This window comes from Schistocerca serialis, chromosome 1 (assembly GCF_023864345.2).
Source record: "Schistocerca serialis cubense isolate TAMUIC-IGC-003099 chromosome 1, iqSchSeri2.2, whole genome shotgun sequence".
In the NCBI taxonomy this organism is placed as follows: Eukaryota; Metazoa; Arthropoda; class Insecta; order Orthoptera; family Acrididae; genus Schistocerca; species Schistocerca serialis.
The window spans coordinates 725,324,986-725,348,986 of NC_064638.1; the positions used below are offsets into that span (position 1 = coordinate 725,324,986).

The 24,001-nt window shown below is 43.0% G+C and overlaps 1 protein-coding gene across 2 annotated transcripts in view; it reads left to right on the forward strand.

Moving 5' to 3' along the window:
• LOC126481519 (tyrosine-protein phosphatase non-receptor type 13-like) overlaps nucleotides 1-24,001 on the forward strand; it is a 450,882-nt gene that overhangs the window by 243,278 nt on the left and 183,603 nt on the right. Inside the window, exon 1 of one of the 2 annotated variants that reach the window (XM_050105332.1) lies at nucleotides 22,956-23,140. The exons of the other annotated variant lie outside the window; for it this stretch is intronic. The gene's annotated coding sequence lies outside the window, so the exon portion shown is untranslated. Of the gene's footprint in view, nucleotides 1-22,955; nucleotides 23,141-24,001 lie in introns of those variants that run through there. 2 annotated transcript variants of the gene reach the window in all.

Here is a 24,001-nt window from a genome sequence, read left to right on the forward strand (position 1 = left end):
GGTATACCGCAACGTGTGTGGCGGGCCTTGTGCATCAAACCAGCACATCCACCGCCGGGAATACCGTAGCCCATCACGTCTGAACTGAGATGAATCGATCCCTGTCGTCCGTGATTCTGACAGTATAGGAACAGGTTATTGAATTGTGACACATAGTCCTCATCTGCACGTTAATTGCAAGGAAATGCGACGGCCTACCTGGCAACGAGAGCGAAATGCTAGAAATCAGCGTATAGGGCTGGCGTCAACCGCTCATTCGCTTCCCGACGGTATTCGAGATGGCCAGGCCGTGTTTTCAAATAAACTGCGCAGATAGGCTGCGCGTTGCCGACTTGTGGCGGTTAACGCGTTCTGCGCAGACGCGCAGGCAGCTCGCGAGGTGTAAATCACAGCGGCCCGCCCGCGGCCGTTCCACCGCTGTTGATATAGCTGTCAGGATGCCATCAAAACGCTGGCTGCGTGCGCAATGATCCTGCTAATCCTGTGCAGTGCTCCAATACCGTAAAAATATATCGTACGCGCGAGGCGAAATGGAAAGTGGGCGATATCGCCACGCTGTTGCATTTGTGCCCCACCGGGAAATGCCTGGCATTTTATTGTGCAGCCCGTCCCATTCCCCACCTGCGCTCCCGGCACGGAGTTGGAAAACGAATAGCTCATATCCGGTCGGAATCGTAAAACACCCGCATTGCCGGCAAATACGTAAACATGTAGACAAACAGCTGTGCTTTCAATGTCATATTTCTGAGAACACGGTATCGTGAATTCGAAAGCCAGCACATACAAAAATTAAATCACTGTCACTTGTTTGCTTATTAAATTCAAATTCCCTGTCCACAGATGAAGCGTACTGCCGATCTGTTTGTTATCCTTATGCAATAAAAACGCTTCTCACAAGTTTTATTTACAAACGTATACAATAGAAGACGAAACGGAGATGAGCCCTGAACCTTATACGCAGTAGAAAGTCTGGAGGTTGTAAGAACAGCATTGCTTAAGAGACTAGAACCTGCGGGACGAAGGGATCTCGAGGGACCTCGAACAGCAAGAGACGATAAATATAGAACGAGCCGTCAAATGATGAACAGACAGATGGAAAAAAGTAAGTGAAGTGTTTACTATTTCAAAGGTAATCGCAGTAACTGTTAATAAATTTATCCCACTGTGAGACAAGACTGTCAAAACCTCCATGGAAAAATGTTTGCGGCTGTGTACGGAAGAATGAATGTACCATGCGAGGCGAGCGCTTCTTCGTACGAAGTTGTTTGATAAGCTTCCACGATACGGATTCTTGTAAAACGTGTTCTTTTCTTTCTCTACTGCCCCCCCCCCCCCTTCCCCACCAGTACTTTTTTGTTCAAGGAAAGGAATCGCTCTGAAGTCAGTAGAGAGAGAGAGAAACAGGTTTTATAAAATTGCACGTTATAGATACGTATCAGAGACGATTGGAAAGAAACTGATGTCAGCCAACATAGCTCAGTCATTTTTCACATCAAAAAATTTGGGCAATAGATTAGGCAGCCGTGAAGTTATCAGAAAGGATCATTTCTTCTATCCCGAAGTGGATCGTATTGAGTGCGATAAAAACCATTTGTAAGAGCAGACAGCAGGAATTTTTTATACGAGATTTGAAGAACGTAAAGACCTGGCCAGCTCCACGTCACCTCTGACAATGCATTTGATTTTTTAGTTTATTTACACGTCAAGTTCCGAGGGACAAAATTGAGGAACAAACCTCCAAGGGCATGGAACATGTCAGTACATGAAATTACAACACAAAAGAACAGATAAAAATAAAATGTTTATGAACCCGAAAAAAATCAACCCATAAGTTTAGGTAAAGGCAAGCAACAATACAACAAGAATCAGCTTAATTTTTCAAGGCACTCCTCGACAGAATAGAAGGAGTGACCCATGAGGAAACTCTTCAGTTTCGATTTGAAAGCGCGTGGATTACTGCTAAGATTTTTGAATTCGAGCGTTAGCTTAATGAAAATGGATGCAGCAGTGTACTGCACACCTTTCTGCATAAGAGTTAAGGAAGTCCGATCCAAATGCAGGTTTGATTGCTGCCGAGTATGAACTGAGTGAAAGCTGCTTATTCTTGGGAATAAGCTAATATTGTTAACAAGAAATGACAGTAGGGAGTATACATATTGAGAGGCCAATGTCAAAATATCCAGACTCGTGAACAGGGATTGACAAGAGGTCCGTGAACTTACACCACGTATTGCCCGAACCGCCCGTTTTCTGAGCCGAAATAAACTTTTAGAGTGGGAAGAGTTACCCCAAAATATAATACCGTAAGACATAAGCAAATGAAAATGAGCAAAGTAGACTAATTTTCGTGTCGAACGATCACTCACTTAAGATGGCGTTCGAAAAGACTTTGAACAAGATCGTGGACGAGGTCTTTCCACGACAGTTTGCTATCTATCTGAACTCCTAGAAATTTAAACTGTTCAGTTTCACTAATCATATGCCCATTCTGTGAAATCAAAACGTCAGGTTTTGTTGAATTGTGTGTTATAAATTGTAGAAACTGAGTCTTACTGTGATTTAGCGTTGGTTTATTTTCTACAAGACATGAATTTAGGTCGTGAACTGCTCTATTTGAAACTGGGCCAAAGTTGCACACAACATCCTTTACTACCAAGCTAGTGTCATCAACAAACAGAAATATTTTAGAGTTGCCCATAATACTAGAGGGCATACATGTCATTTATATAAATAAGGTTCAAGAGTGGCCTCAACACTGATCCCTAGGGCACCCCCCAATTGACCGTAACCCATTCAGACCCCACATCACAGCCATTCTCAACATTGTGAATAATGACCTTTTGCTGTCTGTTGCTAATGTAAGAGGTGAACCAATTATGAGCTACTCCCCGTATTCCGTAATGATCCAACTTCTGGAGCAATATTTTGTGATCAACACAATCAAACGCCTTAGTTTAATCAAAAAATATGCCTAGCATTCGAAACCTTTTGTCTAACCCATCCAGTACCTCACAGAGAAAATATAATATAGCATTTTCTGTTGTTAAACGACTTCTAAAGCCGAACTGTACATTTGATAGCGAATCGTGTGATAAAAAATATCAATTATTCTTACACACACAACCTTTTCGATAACTTTAGCGAACACTGATGGCATAGGAATAAGTCTAAAATTGTCTACATTATCCCTTTCTCTATTTTTATAAAGCGGCTTTACTACTGAGAACTTTAATCGTTCAGAAAACTGACCATTCCTAACGGAAAATTACAACTTTGGCTAAGTACAGGGCTAACATGTACAGCACGGTACTTTAATATTCTGCTAGTCACTCCATCATATCTGTGAGAGCCCTTAGTCTTCAGCGATTTAATTATTGACTCAATCTCCCCCTTGTCTGTATCACAGAGGAGTATTTCAGACATAAATCTCGGAAAGGCATTTGCCAATAAAGTTATGATTCTCTGTGGAAACTAAATTTTTATTTAATTCACCAGCAGTGCTCAGAAAATGATTGTTAACTACTGTACATGTATATGATTTATCAGTAACAGAAATACGAGTATTTTTGCTAAGAACTGTCTTTATATCGTCGACCTTGTGCCGCTGACCAGACACTTCCTTCACAACTGACCATATGGTTTCGATTTTATCCTGTGAATGAACTATTCTATTTGCATACCACCTACTCTTTGCCCTCGTAATAACATTTTAAGCACGTTACAACACTGTTTGTATCTTTATTGTGACTACTTCTAACATTTTGATATAATTCCCACTTTGTTCTACATGATATCCTTATCCCACTAGTCAGTCACACGGGCAGCCTATTGCTGCTAGTACCTTGTTAAGAGCGCTCTACTGGAAAGCAACTCTCAAAGAGCATGAGAAATGTGCTAAGGAAAGCATTATATTTATCATCAATTTTATGGGCACCATAAACATCCTGCCACTCTTGTTCCTTGACAAGGTTTAAGAAACTCTCTATTGCTGTTGGATTAACTTTCCTACATAGTTTGTAATTATATGTGACATGTATTTGAGTACAAAAGCCCTTTAGTATTAAAATTTGTGCATCATAGTCTGAAAGGCCATTCACCCTTTTACTAACAGAATGCCCATCTAGTAATGAAGAATGAATAAAAATATTGTCTATGGCTGTGCTACTATTTACCTGGTCCCTAGTTGGAAAATACACTGTTGCATGAGATCGCATGAATTTGGGAGATCTGCCAACATTCTTTTTCGTGCACCATCATATACAAAATTAATATTAAAGTCACCACATATAACTAACATCTGGTACTTCCTACAAAGGGAATGAAGAATCCTCTCTAGCTCGAGCAGAAATGCTCTGAAGTCAGAGTTAGAGGACCTATAAACAACAACAGTTAGAAGTTTATTTTACTAAATTCAACAGCCTCTGCACAGCATTCAAATACCTGTTCAGTGCAGTGCCGTGATACGTCTATGGACTCAAATGGAATACTGTTTTTTACGTTCATAGCCACTCCTTCACCCCGCAAGGAACTCCTTGAAAAACAGCCAGCTAATCTGTATCCTGGTAAAGGAAGCATCTGAATTGTCAAATTATTTAAGGGGCTCCGGAAAGGCTCAAAATCATGAAAAGTTCAATTTTTACTTTTTTGCGTTTTCTGAATCTGCAGACTATTACCTTTTAATAGATATATAATTTATTCAATTCCGAAGACTACAACTATTTTTAAATTTTTTTTGAAATGTGTTCTACATGGGCGTGACCCACTGTGGCGCTGTTAAACTGCTGTCAAATGGTGTTATTATTAACGTCCGTGTTCATCAGGTACATTTTAGTCTGCTTCATGCAATAATGGAGGTGATAAAACCTATTTTCAGAGACTTAGCAGCACCTGAACTGTTGAAAAAGTGTATTCACGGAAAAACTCAAAACCCCAATGAAAGTGTAAATAGTGTTATATGGTCGAGAATCCCCAAGACTGTATTTGTTGGAATAGAAACACTTCACTTTGGTGTGTATGATGCTGTTGCGACTTTCAATGATGGCAACATTGTAAGGTGCAAGGTATTTAGAAATATGGGAATGAAGATAGGTTCTAACATGGTTCGAGCGACGCTTGCTTTAGACAAGGAACGCCTTCGGGCTGCAGACAGGGCTGTAAAGAGTCTAGAAATACAAGCAAGAGTAAACAGGAGGAGGAACAAGAGGAAGCTGGAGGAGGAGTTTGCAGAGGATGAAGATAATCCATCCTATGGACCTGGAATGCACTAAAAAGTTAATCCAATCTTTGTCGCTCGATTCCCAAAACTTTTATTTTCTCATACTAATTACATGTTTTCTAAGGATCGTCCAAACATATTTGTTTCAAACTTTCAGTAAATGTTACACAGTACCTTCTGCATAATTTAACACAGCCTTTTTTGCAAAACACTGTATATATTTGAATATATACATAAAAAATTGCAAAAAAAATGTTGTGGATTTTCATTACAATTGAAAAAAAATCATCTTTAATAACTGAACTAAAATTTTGTAAAATCCCTGTGTTAAGTTGTAGCCCATATTCAAATAAATAATCTGAAAAAAGTTCAACTTCCTACCTCAAATACTTTGTGAGGAAATATGTAATTTATAAGCGTTATTTTAGCATTGCAAGTATAGGGCGTTCCGGAGCCCCTTAAGTGGTGTTCCGATATTTTTTCTTGTTTTTTAAATGTACAGGTCCTTTTCCGTCTCTCTGTGGTGATGGTCCGGTCTTCTTTCTACTGTTATTTCCCGTTTTTCCTCTTTAAATAAATCACCTATCTCATGTCTGTTTCGTACCGCGCTTGCGCTTGGGTCGTGTGCGGCTTCAGCACTCACGGCTAGTACTTCCTATTACGTAGTTTTCCTGTATGTGTTCCCGGTCGCGCAGCACGGGGGAACGGTTGTTCTGGAATTTTTGTAGGTAATTCCACGCAGTATGTGATTTTCCCCCCCCCCCCCCCCCCTTTGGTAGCAACGGCCTAGCAACAGTGGATACACCGGTTCCCGTGAGATCACCGAAGTTAAGGGCTGTCGGGCATGGTCGGCACTTGGATGGGTGACCATCCAGGCCGCCATGCGCTGTTGCCATTTTTCGTGGTGCACTCAGCCTCGTGATGCCACTTGAGGAGCTAATCGACCGAATAGTAGCGGCTTCGGTCAAGAATACCATCATCATGACCGGGAGAGCGGTGTGCTGACCCCACGCCCCTCCTATCCGCATCCTCCTCTAAGGATGACACGGAGGTCGGATGGTACCGGTAGGCCATTCGCCTCCTGACGACGGAGTGCTTTTAATTACTTTGGTAACTTTTGGTGTCCGCGTCTTCGGATTTTTTAGGCCTCATTTACCCTTTTGACAAAAATATTCAAATGTGTGTGAAATCTTATGGGACTTAACTGCTAAGGTCATCAGTCCCTAAGCTTACACACTACTTAACATAAATTATTCTAAGGACAAACTCACACACCCATGCCCGAGGGAGGACTCGAACCTCCACTGTTGGTTCCATGGGACCATTGGGATGAGGATGACCTTAGATGATTAAGTGATTTTGTAAGTAAGTAACGTCGTGTTCGGTCTTTTAATTTGATTTAATTTTGAAATTTTAGCCTCGTGTATTTCCTTGGTTGCTTCATTGGTTATTGATTTGAGGGAAGGGACCAAACAGTGATGTCATCGAACCCATCTGGGAGGGGATGGCGAAAGAAGTCGGTCGTGCCCTTGCAAAGGAACCACTCCGACATTTGCCTGAAGCGATTTAGGGAAACCACGGAAAACCCAAATCAGGATGGCCAGACGCGGGTTTGAACCGTCATTTTCCCGAATGCCAATCCTGTGTGCTAACCACTGCGCTACCTCGCTGGGTCATGGTTCCTTACCTGATATTTCATACTTGAGGGTCCTCGCCATTCGCGTGCAACAGAACGTTTTTATTATTATAGTTAACATCACATGATGGAACTTCAAATCTTCCGAAACCGGTCGTGTACACAATAAAAGAGTGGGGATTAAGGAACTGTCCTTGCGGTTTCTTCTTTTTTAAAAATGGACATGTACCGTTTCGGCTGCCCCATAGCCGGCCAGGGTGGCCGAGCGGTTCTAGGCGCTACAGTCTGGAAGCGCGCGACTGCTACGGCCGCAGGTTCGAATCCTGCCTCGGGCATGGATATGTGTCATGTCCTTAGGTCAGTTAGGTGTAAGTAGTTCTAAGTTCTAGGGGACTGATGACCTCGGATGTTAAGTCCCATAGTGCTCAGAGCCATTTTTGGCTGCCCCATAAGAAGAACTCTTTGTCCGAAACAAATCGACAGTCACGAATGTCTTTCTTCCGGCCTCCAAAGATATGGATATTGCACGGGGAGAGACCGGGAATGTAGGGAGGATGCGTAACGGCTCTCCGGAACTTTTTGCGACTTGTTGGAGGGCATTATCCTGCATCAGAATGATGCCTTGTGTCAACGTTTCTGGGCTTCATTTTTTGCGTGGACTCTTTGCAAAAATAAAAGCAAGTCATCATATGATGCATGGCGGAGGGTACCTCGTACTACTACCAGTCATTTCCTTTCCTGTTTCACTAGCAAATAGGGCGAGGGGAAACCACTGTCTATATGGGTCCGTACGAGTAATAATTTCCCTTTATCTTCGTGGTTCTTATGCAAAATGTACGTTGGCGGTAATACAATCGTTCTGCTGTCAGCTTCAAGCGCCGAATCTCTAAATTTTCTCAATAGTGTTTCGTCAGAAGAACTTCATCTTCCCACCAGGATATTCCATTTGAGTTCATGAAGCACCTGCATAATACTCGTGTGTTGATCAAACCTACCAGTAACAAATCTAACAGCCCGCCTCTGAATTGCTTCGATATCTTCCTTAAATCCGACCTCTTTGGGATCCCAAACATCCGAACAGTACCCAAGAATGGGTCGCACCAACGTTCTAATGCAGTCTCCCTTAAAGATGAACCACACCTTCCTGAAATTCTCCTAATAAACCGAAGTGGCCGAATTGCCACCTCTACCTTCATCCTCACGTACTCGTTCTATTTCACATCGCTTTGCATAGATATTTGCAATATGACTGTTTCAAGTAACACATTATTAATGCTGTAATCGAACATTACGGGATTGTTTTTCCTACTCATCTGTATTAACTTATATCTTTCTACATAGGAATAAAAGATGATGGTGTTCTTCTGACACATGCTTAGAATAGAACAGAGGATATTGACACATTAAATATGGAAATTTCATGTAAACAAGAGAACCAAAATACGCTCGATTGAAGAAGCACAAAGGGATCTAGAAGAACTGGAAATACATGAAACAGATTTACAACAGAGTAATTTTTAGATCAAAAACTTGTCAGGTAACGGGTGAGTTGGTGCGCCCTGGAAATATTCTAAGTTCGGAGTCGGCGTGGCTGTGCGGGGACCTCTCAGCAGGCCGCGCCCTAGCAGCAACGTGTGGTGCCGAACGTTAGCTGAGCATGAGGGGTAGCCCCAGCGCGTGGTCCAGCCGCGTGGCTGGGAATTCCATGAAGACGCTTTGCCGATGAAGGAGACGTGCCGGTAGTGCCAGAGATGGCGGAATTTGTGAAACCTTAATGGCAGACATTTCACAGTTCATACAGAAATTAATAGTAGCCAGATGAATCATGATACCTCAAAAAGGAACTTGCACATTACCATTATTTGCACGACAATTCAGATGGTGTAATCAGATTGTCAATATCTTTATTAGTTTAAAGTTTGGTATCTGACTGTAAATTATACAAGTAACACCCAGCAACGAAATTCCAAAATCTAAATGGTTCATCCGATTTCGTCGATCGACGTGTCTTTAGAAACCTATTAGTGTAAACCTAAATTCGTAAAAATTACAGTAATCAAATTTGAATAGTACATGAGGTCAAAGTGCCCGATTACTATCGATCGCGTCAAGCAATAAGTGCCCCACAGTTACACGAAAAAACGGCAGCAGCATGCTTATAAATATATTTATTTATCTATGTCTTTGTTTATAGCCGATATATACTATTCATGAAGAAATTGGTCAGATATTTACTGTGCTTTAGAAAGCACAGAGACATTAGGCTACTGGCCTACTTTTGCTTGCTACTCCTTTGATATATATTTATTTAATTCGTTTATGTATTTAATAATGTATGTTAGAGCGTGTTTATGGTCCAGCCATAGGGATATTTATTTAATTTCAAGTTATTTAAATGTAAATCCAGGATTTCGAAGGTGTTTCATTATGTTTGTGAATGTACATTGGCTTGGAGACAGGGTGAGAGTGCTCTAGCCAATCACAGCGCTCTTTACTACAGCAGACGACTACTGTTTTATTTAATTTCTGGACCATCGACACCAATAAGTGTTTGCAGAAATATACCTCATTCTCAAAAGTACTTCTACTATCGTACTCATCATTTAAAGTCGTTAAGATAGTACCTGAAGATTTTATTTAACTGCAAAATTTCTACATTACATTTGCAATTGCCGGGTGATAGGAACCTTCAACCATTCGATTCATGTGTATATTCATATTGTATACTGTAGTCTCAGCAGTATTTGGCTTGTAATGCGGCAACTACGTATCCCAGCCCCTAGACAACGAAACCAGGCAAAACCTTTAATATTTCAACACTGAGTCAGAGGAAACCTAGTTGAGGGCCGCCACAGAACCCCAGTTCACATTTATTGTGAAAGCCCGCAAACTGAGACTCGAAAATGCTTCAAGAACAGATATAGACACAAGACAGAAACACTATGGACAGAAGGGAAGAGCAAGTATATGAAGATCAGAAAGGAAATGTGACAATACGTGAAGAATTTCGCGTGTCACGAAACACCTAAAGTGATGCAAGGCACCTTGAGTAGACGACATTCTCTTAACATCATTGAGGTCCTTGGGAGAACCAACTGTGACAAAACTATTCCATTTGATACACATGAGATTTTTTGAGGCATCAGTCTTCTGACCGGTTTGATGCGGCCCGGCACGAATTACTCTCCTGTGTGAACCTCTTTATCTCAGAGTAGCACTTGCAACCTACAGCCTCTATTATTTACTGCTGGATGTTTTCCAATCTCGTCTTCCTTTACAGTTTTTGCCCCCTAAAGTTCTCTCTAGTACCATAGAAGTCGTTCCCTGAGGTCGTAACAGATGTCCTATCATCTTCTCCCTTTTCCTTGTCACTGTTTCCCACGTATTCCTTTCTTTTCCGATACTGTGCAGAACCTCTTCATCCCTTAGCTTATTAGTCCACCTAAGTTTCAATATTCGGCTCTAGCACCACAGCACTACATCTTAAATGCTTTGGTTCTCTTCTGCTCCGGTTTTCCCACAGTCTATGCTTCACTACAATACAATGCTGTGCTTCGAACGAACATTCTCAGAAATTTCTTCCTCAAATTAACAGCTATATTTGATACTAGTAGACTTCTCTTGGCCAGGAATGCCCTTTTTGCCAATGCTAGTCCGCTTTAAATGTCCTTGCTCTGTCTGGTCCTTAACTTCATTTCTTTCGTGACCATAAATCCTGATAAGTTTCTCGCTGTTCTCATTTCTGCTACTTCTCATTACTTTCGTCTTTCTTTTATTTCTATCATTGCTTCTTCGATGTGCAAACTGAACAGTAGGGGAGAAAGCCTACAACCCTGTCTTACGCCCTTTTTAACCTGAGCACTTCGTTCTTGGTCATCCACTCTTATTATTCCTCTTGGTTCTTGTATATATTGTATATTACAATCTCTCCCTATAGCTTACCCCTGTTTTCCTCAGAATTTCGAACATCTTGCGCCATTTTACATTGTCAAGCGTTTTTTTTCAGGTTGACAATGCCTATGAATATATCCTGATTTTTCTTTAGTCTTGCTTCCATTATCAACCGCAATGTCAGAATTGCCTCTCAGGTGCCTTTATCTTTCGTAAAACTAAACGGATTGTCATCTAACACATCCTCAGTTTTCTTTTCCATTCTTCTGAATATTATTCTTGTCAGCAACATGGATGCATGAGTCGTTAAGCTGATTGTGCGATAATTATCGCACATGTCAGCTCATGCAGTCTTCAGAATGGTGTGGATGATATTTTTCCGAAAGTCAGATGGTATGTCGCCAGATTCAGACATTCTACACATCACCGTGAATAGCCGTTTTGTTGCCACTTCTGACAGTGATTTTAGAAATTCTAATGGAATGTGATCTATCCCTTCTATCTTATTTGATCTTAAGTCCTACAAAGCTCTTTTAAATTCTAATACTAGTTCCCCTGCCTCTTCTAAAGCGACTCCTGTTTCTTCTTCTATCATATCAAACAAATATTCCCCCTCGTAGAGGTGTTTAGTGTACTCTTTCCACGTATCTGCTCTCTCCTCTGTGTGTAACAGTAGAATTTCCATTGTACTCTTAATGTTACCACCCTTGCTTTTAATTTCTCTGAAGGATGTTTTGACTTTCCAATATGCTAATCTAGTCCTTCGATTTTTGACAAATCCTGTAAATAAACTACACTCCTGGAAATTGAAATAAGGACACCGTGAATTCATTGTCCCAGGAAGGGGAAACTTTATTGACACATTCCTGGGGTCAGATACATCACATGATCACACTGACAGAACCACAGGCACATAGACACAGGCAACAGAGCATGCACAATGTCGGCACTAGTACAGTGTATATCCACCTTTCGCAGCAATGCAGGCTGCTATTCTCCCATGGAGACGATCGTAGAGATGCTGGATGTAGTCCTGTGGAACGGCTTGCCATGCCATTTCCACCTGGCGCCTCAGTTGGACCAGCGTTCGTGCTGGACGTGCAGACCGCGTGAGATGACGCTTCATCCAGTCCCAAACATGCTCAATGGGGGACAGATCCGGAGATCTTGCTGGCCAGGGTAGTTGACTTACACCTTCTAGAGCACGTTGGGTGGCACGGGATACATGCAGACGTGCATTGTCCTGTTGGAACAGCAAGTTCCCTTGCCGGTCTAGGAATGGTAGAACGATGGGTTCGATGACGGTTTGGATGTACCGTGCACTATTCAGTGTCCCCTCGACGATCACCAGTGGTGTACGGCCAGTGTAGGAGATCACTCCCCCCACCATGATGCCGGGTGTTGGCCCTGTGTGCCTCGGTCGTATGCAGTCCTGATTGTGGCGCTCACCTGCACGGCGCCAAACACGCATACGACCATCATTGGCACCAAGGCAGAAGCGACTCTCATCGCTGAAGATGACACGCCTCCATTCGTCCCTCCATTCACGCCTGTCGCGACACCACTGGAGGGGGGCTGCACGATGTTGGGGCGTGAGCGGAAGACGGCCTAACGGTGTGCGGGACCGTAGCCCAGCTTCATGGAGACGGTTGCGAATGGTCCTCGCCGATACCCCAGGAGCAACAGTGTCCCTAATTTGCTGGGAAGTGGCGGTGCGGTCCCCTACGGCACTGCGTAGGATCCTACGGTCTTGGCGTGCATCCGTGCGTCGCTGCGGTCCGGTCCCAGGTCGACGGGCACGTGCACCTTCCGCCGACCACTGGCGACAACATCGATGTACTGTGGAGACCTCACGCCCCACGTGTTGAGCAATTCGGCGGTACGTCCACCCGGCCTCCCGCATGCCCACTATACGCCCTCGCTCAAAGTCCGTCAACTGCACATACGGTTCACGTCCACGCTGTCGCGGCATGCTACCAGTGTTAAAGACTGCGATGGAGCTCCGTATGCCACGGCAAACTGGCTGACACTGACGGCGGCGGTGCACAAATGCTGCGCAGCTAGCGCCATTCGACGGCCAACACCGCGGTTCCTGGTGTGTCCGCTGTGCCGTGCGTGTGATCATTGCTTGTACAGCCCTCTCGCAGTGTCCGGAGCAAGTATGGTGGGTCTGACACACCAGTGTCAATGTGTTCTTTTTTCCATTTCCAGGAGTGTATATTCTATACACCACCTTGTATCCCATTGACTTTTTAAAATAAACAATATTCCTTACACTGTGAGCGATCAATCAGTATTTCCAGAAGGGTGAGGGAGGCAAGGATAACTGAAGGATATTGATTTAATTAATTAATTAGTCCATCAATTTGATAAAGTGGTAGGGGGTATTTGGATAAGATGAAGCAGCTCATGAATACCAGAAGTAGTACTATTGAGCTGCTTCCCATCAAATTTTTTTCAATCAGTTTAATTAATTAGTCAATTAATTTGATATCAGGAGTAGTGCTGGGTTTCTTAGAGGACTGGGAGGGGGTGGGGGTGACATGGAAAACCACTTAACAGAACAACAGGTTAAGGGTGGATTATCCTCAGGGCATCATAATCCTCTTAGCAGAACAATAGGTTAAGGTCCTGTCAGTCAAAAGAGAACAATAGGTTTGCCCCTAAATGTATACTTGCTCCTGAAAGTAGACAACCTGGAGTAACAAACTGTGCTGAAGCCCCTGTTGCCCCCCTACTACCGATCCGATTTTTGCTGTCGACAAGAGTGTTTTTGTGTGTTTAACGACGTAACTACTGAAGGAATAAAGACGCATCCGTTTCAAAACTGAAGGAATTGTAGGTCATATCGACAATGGTGGCATGAAGTCCAAGTTCAGAGTGAATAAAGGCGTTTTACACAAGCGACCTTCTGGTCGAAATCGACTCTTGAAATGTGTGCGTATTTTCTGCTTGCATGTAAATCGGCACCCATCCACATCTATGGGTGTGTCTCTGGCGTTAGTGACCTATAGCTTGTGCTGAGAGTGAAGCTGCAAATTTCCGAATATGCCACACACTGCCCATGCGCAGAAGCAAGAAACTGTGGCGGCGCAGGCTAACATTGGCCACTTAAGGCCAGCTCACTTCTTTTGTGGGAACGGTGCTTTCGTGTCATTTTAATTTCTATTGTGTTGGTTGCCTTGTTTTAGAGACACACTGAAAATTTTGCACGAGATCCTGGTATTTTTCATACTAGTGTCCTCCTTCAAGACAGACGAAATATTTGAAATGGAAAAGGTATTTACGCTGTACAGAGAAAAAGCTCACGCTATGCATAGATAAGAAAGTAAATACATAATTTAGAAAGAATAAACAGCCATTAGACTGTGTATTACTGTATTTATCTTGTGTATTGCCTACATTTCGTCTTTTATGCCATTATCAAGTACAATGCTAAAGGTTCTTAGTTGCTACTGGCGTAATAGCAGAAATGTCGATAGCACAGAATATAATACGGTAATATACAGTCAAATGGCAGTTTTTTCTTTCAAAAAATGTTGCATCTCTGTGGCTAGACACCTTCGAAAACTTTTTAAATAGATAAACTTGTTTTAATTAAAAAATTATTTCAGTAGTGAAAAAATCAGTATTACTTGATGAGAAAAATAATTTTCGATGTTATTTGGCTCTTAGCAAGAAAAAAACACAAAGATTAAATTAAAATAGCGCTGATAATTACATCTAGATATTGGCTGGTATATTTGCAAGCATATATTTTCTAGAGTAAATGGATATATATGTTTTGAAATGTTTGGACGGCACTTTTCCTATTCTTTGAGTTCTCAGGCGTGTAGAAAGTTTACCACCCAACCTTTGAGAAGAACATCCACTATAAATTTTGCTTTGGCCATTAACAAACTCTATTATCATTAGTCGTATCTACATTTTGTAACTATATTTCGATTTTTTTCATAAAAAGGATAGTCCCCGATAACCTCATTTTCACTGTTCAGCAGACAGCTCTCACAACACACACAACTTTAAATTTTTTATTTTTTCATTCTGATTAGAAAACGAAAGATTAAATTTATGCGAGTGAAACGATCAATAATGGTATTTATGTTGTTGCCGGTCACAAATATTTAGCTATTCATATCCAAACATGTTGCGATGAGGATGTGGATATGAACCTAAGGGCACAGTCTAAATTGCTGCGAGTGAAAGGAGCAGTAATTAAGTTTGTTCTCCCTATTGCCGAGGCAAAGGAAGCTGCAAAGCGCAGGAGGCTTAGTCGGAAACGCTAAAGTGCAAACTGGTTGGTCGGAAGTGGCGTGGTGTCTGGGGAGCCTACGATAGGGTCGAAAACGCCGTGGTAGGAACACGCACGGAGCCGACGTGTTTAGTAACCAGTTGAATGAAAATCAAAATGGTGCTCACCGTAAAACAGCGCCTGTTCATTGGTGAGTGTTGTCGAAAGACAATTTGGAGAAAACGTGTGTGGAACTGTTTGCGCAAGAGCTCAAGACTGGAAGTGTTTCGGCGGAACTTCGAAAAAAGCTTGCAAGGCAAAACTTAGTTGCAATATGGCGCAAAACAGGCTTTGTAGAGAAAATAAAAATGTAAGGTGAGTCTCGCGTCAGTCTTATTGTTAGCATTTTCCCTGCCTGTTTTATCTGACCCATCATGCTGTGCACATGAGGCACTTTTTTTTTTTATCAAACTGTCAATTTCGCTGTGTTTGTTGAACTAGCCGGCAAAGTGATTAAGACACTGGGTTCTTAGGTGGGAAAATCGGACACCAATTCCCTGTCTGCCGGTTTACGTTCGGGTTTTCCGTGGTTTCCCTATTTGCAAAGGTTCATGTTCTGATTTCACTACCATCCTTGTACAACTGAACTTACGCTCCATTTCAAATTATTCTCACGTTGACTCCACGCTTAACTATAAACTTACTGGTACTTACTTTTTTTCACAATCTTTCAAGTACGTACAGTGAAATACACTTTTTCAACTGCTTCTATTACGAAAGACTTACGGTTCGTCATGACCTGAACATCGCTGATATCGTTGTGTTTTTGAAGAAAGTAAAAATCCATTTGATGATGAATGTAGTAGAACCGGTCAGTATCTCCATTTACAGAATGAGATTTTCACTCTGCAGCGGAGTGTGCGCTGATATGAAACTTCCTGGCTGATTAAAACTGTGTGCCGGACCGGGACTCGAACTCGGGACCTTTGCATTTCGTGGGAAAGTGTTCTACGATCTTTTTTTTTGTTTATCTCATATTTTTCTATATGTTCGTTGAATTTGTTCGGGGCTGACGTCCGATGATACCCGTTCATGTTGTTCGTTGATCCGTTCACTCAGTTTTCTTTGTTGTTCTCACAGCTTCAATTCTGCCAGTACGTCGACTCCTAGCTTCCAAACTTCACAGAAGCTCTTCGCAGCAGAAGAGCTTCTGTGAAGTTTGGAAGGTAGGAGACGAGGTACTGACAGAACGAAGCTGTGAGGACGGGCCGTGAGTCGTGCTTGGGTACCTCAGATGATAGAGCACTTGCCCGCGAAATGCAAAAGTCCCGAGTTCGAGTCTCGGTCCAGCACAAACTTTTAATCTGCCAGGAAATTTCATCTCCATTTACATGCACACCAGTATCATTCTGTCCGTTTCTTATTCCATTCGCCGAATGCACGTGGGAACTGAGATTGTCACTCCGCATTCGTTTAACCCGTAATGTCTCCAACTTCAGCGTAGTCGTCATTACGCGGGAAATGTGTTGGAGGTGGTAATACGTCTCTGGACACTTTATGGAATGTAGGCTCTTGGAATTCTGTAACACTCTCCATAATGCACAACGTCCTTCTTGGAGCGTGTCCTACTACAGTTTATGTGACACTCTCATGCAGACTAAACAAACTCGAGGCAATTTGCGCAGTTCTTAGAATCTTTCTGTCTCAACTGTTAAATTAACTCGTTGAGAGTAGCCGACCAACGAACAGTTCAAGAATCGATCGAAAAAGGGATTTTTTGTGACCTCTGCCGTAAATGAGTCACACTTCCTTAGGATTCTCTGAGCAAATCTGAGTCTTGTATATGCCTTCCTTTTGCCTCATGTCGTCATCGCGTCTGGTGTCACTCCGGACAGAAACTCTTAGATACTTTAGGTTGTTATTTATTCCAGTGACTGATCCCTCATCACGTGATCAAACGATGTCGTAACCTCTCCTATATTTATGCACATTATATTCACATTGTGAGGCCGTTAACAGACTTTGCATTAGGCACGGAGTATGGGCATATCCCTATGCGGTTAGTAACAAGTTTGTAACGATGTTTCACCCTTGCACAAAACTGCGATGTCTGCGAATAGCATAGGGTCACAGGTCATATACGTCATGTTTTTTATACGCTGAAGAGCCAAAGCAACTGGTAAACCTGCTAATATCGTGTAGCGCCACCGCGAGGGCGCAGAAGTACCGCAACACGACGTGGCATGGAATCGACTAATATCTGAAGTAGTGCTGGAGAGAACTGACACCATGAATCCTGCAGGGCTGTCCATAAATCTGTAAGACCACGAGGGGGTGGAGATATCTTCTGAACAGCTTGTTGCAAGGCATCCAGGATGTGCTCAATAGTGTTCACTTCTGACTAGTCTGGTGCCCATCGGAAGTGTTTAAACTCAGAAGAGTGTTCCTGGAGCCGCTCCGTAGCAATTCTGGACATATGGGGTGTCGCATTGTCCTGCTGGAACTGTCCAACTCAATCGGAATGCCCAATGGATATGAGTGGATGCAGGTGATCAGACAGGATGCTTACGTACGTGTCAGCTGACAGAGTCGTATCTAGACGTTTCAGGGATCCCGTCTCACTCCAAGTGCACACGCCCCCACACCATTACAGATCCTCCACCAGCTTGAACAGTCCCTTGCTGATATGCAGGGTCCATGGATTCATGAGATTGTCTCCATACCTGTACACGCTCATCCACTCGAAACAATTTGAACCGAAACTCGTCCGACCAGGCAACATGTTTCCTGTGATCAACAGTCCAATGTCGGTGTTGACGGGCCCAGGCGAAGCGTAAAACTTCGTGTCGTGCAGTCATCAAGGGTACCCGAGTGTGCCTTCGGTTCCGAAAACCCATATCGATGATGTTTCGTTGAATGGTTCGCACGCTGACCCTTGTTGATGTCCCAGCACTGAAATCTGCAGCAATTTGCGGAAGGGTTGCACTTCTGTCACATTGAACAATTCTCTTCAGTCGTCGTTGGTCCCGTTCTCGCAGGACCTTTTTTCCCGACGCAGCGATGTCGGAGATTTGATGTTTTGCCGGATTCCTGATACTCACGGTACACTCGTGAAATGGTCGTACGGGAAAATCCCACTTCATCGGTACCTTGGAGTCACTGTGTCCCACCGCTCGTGCGCCGACTGCAACACCACGTTCAAACTCACTGAAATCTTGATAACGTGTCATTCTAGCGGCAGTAGCCGATCTAACACACTGCGCCAAGCACTTGTTGTCTTATGTAGGCGTTGCTGAGCGCAGCGCTGTATTCTACCTTTTTACATATCTCTGTACTTGAATACTCATGCCTATACAAGTTTTTTTGGCGCTTCAATGTATACATACTGGGATCGGCAGTGGTCCTATCACGTTGCTTATAGTTACGCCGGACGTTAATCATTTCTCCTGAGGATGCCTCTTCATTAAGAGCAACATAGTGAATTCACTGAATTGTGTTTGCTAGTAAGTCCTCGGATAAAGCGTGCGTCTGTTCAGATTTTCGGTAAGCACGTTTATTTACTAGACGACGGCTCAGAGCTATATCGAAGGCTTTATGGAAGGCAAGAACCAGGGTAAAATAAATCATATGAAAAGTAAACTGCGTCGACATAAACATATACAGAGGGCTCTACAGCAGTCTCTCAGGCTTTCTCGAGCCATCAGTGTGCGTCACAAAGCGATCCCAAAGACTTTGGTCCTTAAAGTTTTAGCATTTTCAGACAAGGAGAGCCTTGCTGAAGAATTACAACTCCGAAGGAATGAATACTCAGATCATCAGATTGAAAGGACAGTGCAGTCAAAACCGGAAAGCCGAAGAGAGAGGTTCAGACTGAGACCGAGGAAGAGAAGCCAAAAAATGCTTATCTACCTTATGCTGGCCCATTATCCGGAAAGATCAGTAGACACTTACGGAAACATGGCATCCGTTGTGTTTCGATCCCTTCAGCTAAAGTAAAATATATTTTTTGTAGTGTTAAAGACGGTCTACGTCTCCAAAACCCGCGTGTGCATCGCATTCCACGCGAATGTGGCATGTCTCACGTGGAGCAGACTGTCAGAAAAGTCGAGGAGAGCTGTAAGGAACATCAGCGACATAGCCGACTAAAACAACCAAGCATTGCCAGCTGACACCGAGCGCTGACTCAAATATAATAATGAAATGAAATACGGTGAGAGCAGATTCGTTGTGGAAACGCCATTTTTCTGAGACAGCGTAATTAATCAGTCTATAATTAAGCAGTCTATCCAGATAAAGATGTTAGAAAATCTGATAAACAAGATTGGAGGAATCAGTTAAAAAAGCTTGGGGTCCGGCACTCAGGTTATTAAAATCTCGTCGGCCATCACGTCCACCACAGGTGGGAAATCCTGAGAGACTTTGCCGCTCGCAGTATATCAGGGCGAGCTGTGAAAGACGAAACAGCATCAGACAGCGTAGGCGACGCCGTGAGGCCAACAATAGTTCACACTCTGGTTGGAGTTCAGGCAATGAGTTCACATAGTAGCAGAAGTCGCAGCATCTGAAGAAGACGGCGGGGCGGTCGTCGAAATATTGTGCATGTAATGGGAACATTGTCCGCAGCTCGTGGTCTTGCGGTATCTTTCTCGCTTCCCGCGCACGGCGTCCCGGGTTCCATTCCCGGCGAGGTCAGGGATTTTCCCTGCCTCGAGATGATTGTGTGTTGTTGTTTCGTCTTCATCATCATCATTCATCCCCATTACGGTCCGAGGAAGGCAATGACAAATCACTTCCGCTAGGACCATGCCTAGTCGGCGGTGCGGGTCTCCCGCATCGTCCCTTACTCTCCTCGGAGTATGGAACCTCACCATCATCAATGGGAAGGACTCGGCAGAACGCTCGGAAGCACACTACTAAACACTAAAGTAGTTAATACTTCATGTTTTATGTATCTAATGAACATTATGGTGTAAACAGCGTTTACACTGTAGAAAATACTGCAACCAGCCACAAGCTTTTTTGTAATGATTTTATTGTAACATTACTATAATCCGCCCATCATAAGAATAAACTTGATGTAAACAAACACAAACGCGATGATTGGTCAAAACCGTAGTACACATACACTGGTGTTGTTACGCACTTGGAAGTAAATCCAACTTATGTATTAGATATCTTATTACTAAGTTACTTTAAATGAAACTTTAAGACATTCAACTGTATTAACAGCCATCAACGCTTTTGTTAATCACGCTTTAGCTATGTAGTTTTTATTTCAAAAATCGTATACAGTCACAGCCTCTGCAGCGTTGTGCTCTGGTTGTCGCGCTGTTGATGCGCAGTTTGAGAATGGTTGGGCTGTTTTCTGTTCCGTAGTGAAGCACGCGCGTGGAACACGGTTAAAAAGAGCCGAGAAATAGGCTGTTCTTAATGTTTTTTTTTCAGAAATTTACGGAAACAATCGGCTTCGAAGTTTTCCAAGAGTTGTATACAATGCAACTCATGTTGAACGTGTAGCGCAATCGGTAGGGTATTGGCATGTGAACCAAATGGCGTTATTCGTGCGTTGGTTCAAATTTCGCCGGTGTCAATAAGAACTCGTTCAGTTTGAGATAACTACATCTCATAATTATAAAACCCATCATTTTTTATGAATAATGCACGTCTTCTTGTTTCTAATTACAAATTGGACGCGAAATTCCTGTTTCCATTTCAAATACAAATTCTTGACTATCTATGTTTTATGAAACACTGTTAATAAAAGTTGCTTAGATTAAGAACACATAATATAATTTTTTAGGCGAAAATGAAAAACCGAATCCTGTTTATTTGGTCTTTGTCCATCGTTTTATACCACAGAGGTAGATGAGTATCGTAGAAACATGAAAAACAATCGTTTTCACGGCATAGAGCACGTCATACAAATGCTGCATTTTTACATTTGTTACTGTACCATTACAATATGAAGCCAACAGAAATGATCTGAAGCGAAGGTGCGGGATTTGGCCCGAGAAGTAACAAGACTGTTAAGCTGCCATACGTACTGGAACTAACGCACGCAACTTCTTCACACGTCACTGCAGAACTCTGGCGGGATATAGAACGGCTCGTCATAATGGAAGAAGAGAAAATGCTGCCCCTGGTTGGCTTCGCGGACTATGTTGTCGATGGGCTCGTTATCAGTGCAGCAGGTGACGCTTCCAGAACTGAAATGTATTTCTCGGATTCGGAAAAGGAAGGAGCTAAGAGATTGCCAGACGACTGCCTGTGAGTAATACCTTCAGTGGCTTCAATATTTAACTATACGGTGGAATCCGTCGCTACTCTCTTACGACACACACGGCTTATGCAGGAAAATTCCCCTGTGGTTAAGTCAGGAATGTTCATCATTCTTGTTTTTAATTACAATAGCATGTTAGCTAAAAACGATAATGCGTTGCGGTTTTGGTCTAGTCGTCTAAGGAGTGTATTGTGGTAGATTTGCAGTGTATTATTTCATTCTGCTTAAAGATTAAAATGACATTCGAAGCTGTATTGCTCTTCCGCTCGTCTGTTTTACGTGCGAACTGCAGCTGCTGACCGGCCAGTGCCGTCCAAGCTAAATGAACCGGTAAAGCCGTTGTCCCGTTTTCGCTAAGTCTATGTGCGCGTAACGCACAAATGTACCCTTATTATCGTACTCAACAGTACTCGAGACAGCTTGGCTGCAGTACCACGAGGAACGGAAATCCAATGAGGTTCCAACAAACGCGGAAGAATACATAGTGCAGCGTTTGAATTAGGTTTATTCTTATGATGAACGGATTATAGTTTCGAGCCTGACCCCATCGTCAAATTTTACTTTTCAGTCTTCATGAAAAGCGCTGCTTCACATATTATTAGACAGATATTTGATTTTCTTTTACAGTCAATGCTGATCAATGAACTGAGCTAACTACAGGTTGTATTTAGTTCATTGATGAGCATGGATTGTAAAAGGAAATCAAACCTCTGTCATACAACATTTAAAACAAGGCTTTTCATGAGGACACGTATTTAAAATTTGCAAAGAAGTCACCGCTACCATCTGCCTATGAGCTCACAATAAAATCATTTCAAGAACACTTGTGGCTGTCACAGTATTTCCTACAGTGTAATTTACGAAAACATTGTGTAGACTGTGAAAGATCTCTAAGATGTTGCATTTTTCAGTCGTAATGGAACTGGTAAGAATGAAAGCGAGCACAAAACTATGGTTGTTAGCGGAACCAACATTGATTGCTGGATATTATTCTTTCATTTTGACAGCAGAGGAACGTATCCAAAGAATGGTTGCTCTCAAATGAACAAGAACCAAAATTACTTACAGTAAGACCAAAGCTGTATGCTGAAACAAGAGAAGGGTAGCAAATTATATTAATGAGGTGGTTGAAGAAATCGCGAGTTAACAGAACGTGACGTGCACATCCATACTGAGTAAAAGAAACGGTATTTATTTTCAAAAACTGAATGTTATTCAGAAGCTAATATTTTTCTATAACCTGTAAGTGTAAACGGGAACTTGTATGTGCAAACAAAAAAACTGTGCAATATTTCAGGACACCCACTGAACATGCCTTGTAACGAAGGCGAATAACGTCTGGGTGCACAACATAAATAAAAAAAACCTTAATGTACAGCATGCAAAAGGCGTTTTTCTCTTGAACTGCAGTAATTTATTCATTCTGTGTTGTTGAGACGTAAAGTGCGAAGGTAGTTGGTTCGGCTAAGTTTCCAGTAAAGAAGTGATGGCGTGGGATGCAGTGGGAGTTGCCGTTGGCCTCAAGCGCGGCTGACCGTCTGGCGAGACGTTTCGAAGCCGGTTGTAGGAGGCGTAGCGATGTTATCAGGACGGCGAGTAGAGCCAGCGGCGTGTAGGTGGAGGGGGAACCGGGTCTGGCTGCACGGAACCCTGCTGGACTGGCGGGAAGGATGAGTCAGTCAAGGTGTGCATTCAACCTGTAACCGTCGTCTCCCGTGTGTAAAAGTGCGACGCTCGCCGTAACCCAGTGCACCGCCGGCAGCTGCGGGCGGTGTGACCTGTGCTGGCAGAAACGCGTGTTTAGATCTCTTATCTGTGCGTGGCGTGCTGGCCATGGGGGCACCGTCACTGGAGAACCTGACGCAGCGACGAGAATCTCTGCTATAGGTAAATAATGACGAACGCAGGAAAGATTCCACTCCTGGGTAGCGAGCAGCTCGTTGCGTGCACTATTGTGGTATTTATTTTGCATGAAAAGAGCAAGTAGACTGCTAAAGACGCTTCAAATCTGGCGCAGTCCCTGTGGGATATCTGCCCTCTTTTGCTGTTTTCATTAAATGCACTTCTTCGGAAAGATTCCTTCTGTAGAGAGTATACTGTGACTCTCTTCAGGAATAAACAAGCCTCTGCTTAAAAGCGCATGCGAAGCGAAGTAATCACGCTTCAGATGGCCGTGACCCAAAAAGCTGCACCGTACAGAGCTCTGTTTACAAAAATTGACTTTCTTTTGGATTAGCTAGAATTCGTAGCTCTTCTTAGAGTATTACATGATTTTTTTGTGTCCGACTTCCGGAAAAAAGTTTAAAGGGCCCGATGAAATTTAATTCTTTGCCTAGTTTTGCGTATCCGTAACATAGGTACGACTTGAGTGGTGAAAGTCATTCTTTGTAATACGACAGCCATAAACACGTTCCTTTTTTTTTAAAGTTCTTATTTTGTTACATAATATGTGATGGAAAATGGAAATGTCGTGTAGCTAGGGCCTCCCGTCGGGTAGACCGTTCGCCTGGTGCAGGTCTTTCGATTTGACGCCACTTCGGCGACCTGCGCGTCGATGAGGATGAAATGATGATGATTAGGACAACACAACACCCAGTCCCTGAGCGGAGAAAATTTCCGACCCAGCCGGGAATCGAACCCGGGCCCTTAGGATTGACAGTCTGTCACGCTGACCACTCAGCTACCGGGGCGGACACATAATATGTGATATTGAAAGCGTAATATTTTTGGGGAAATGTTTAAATTCGG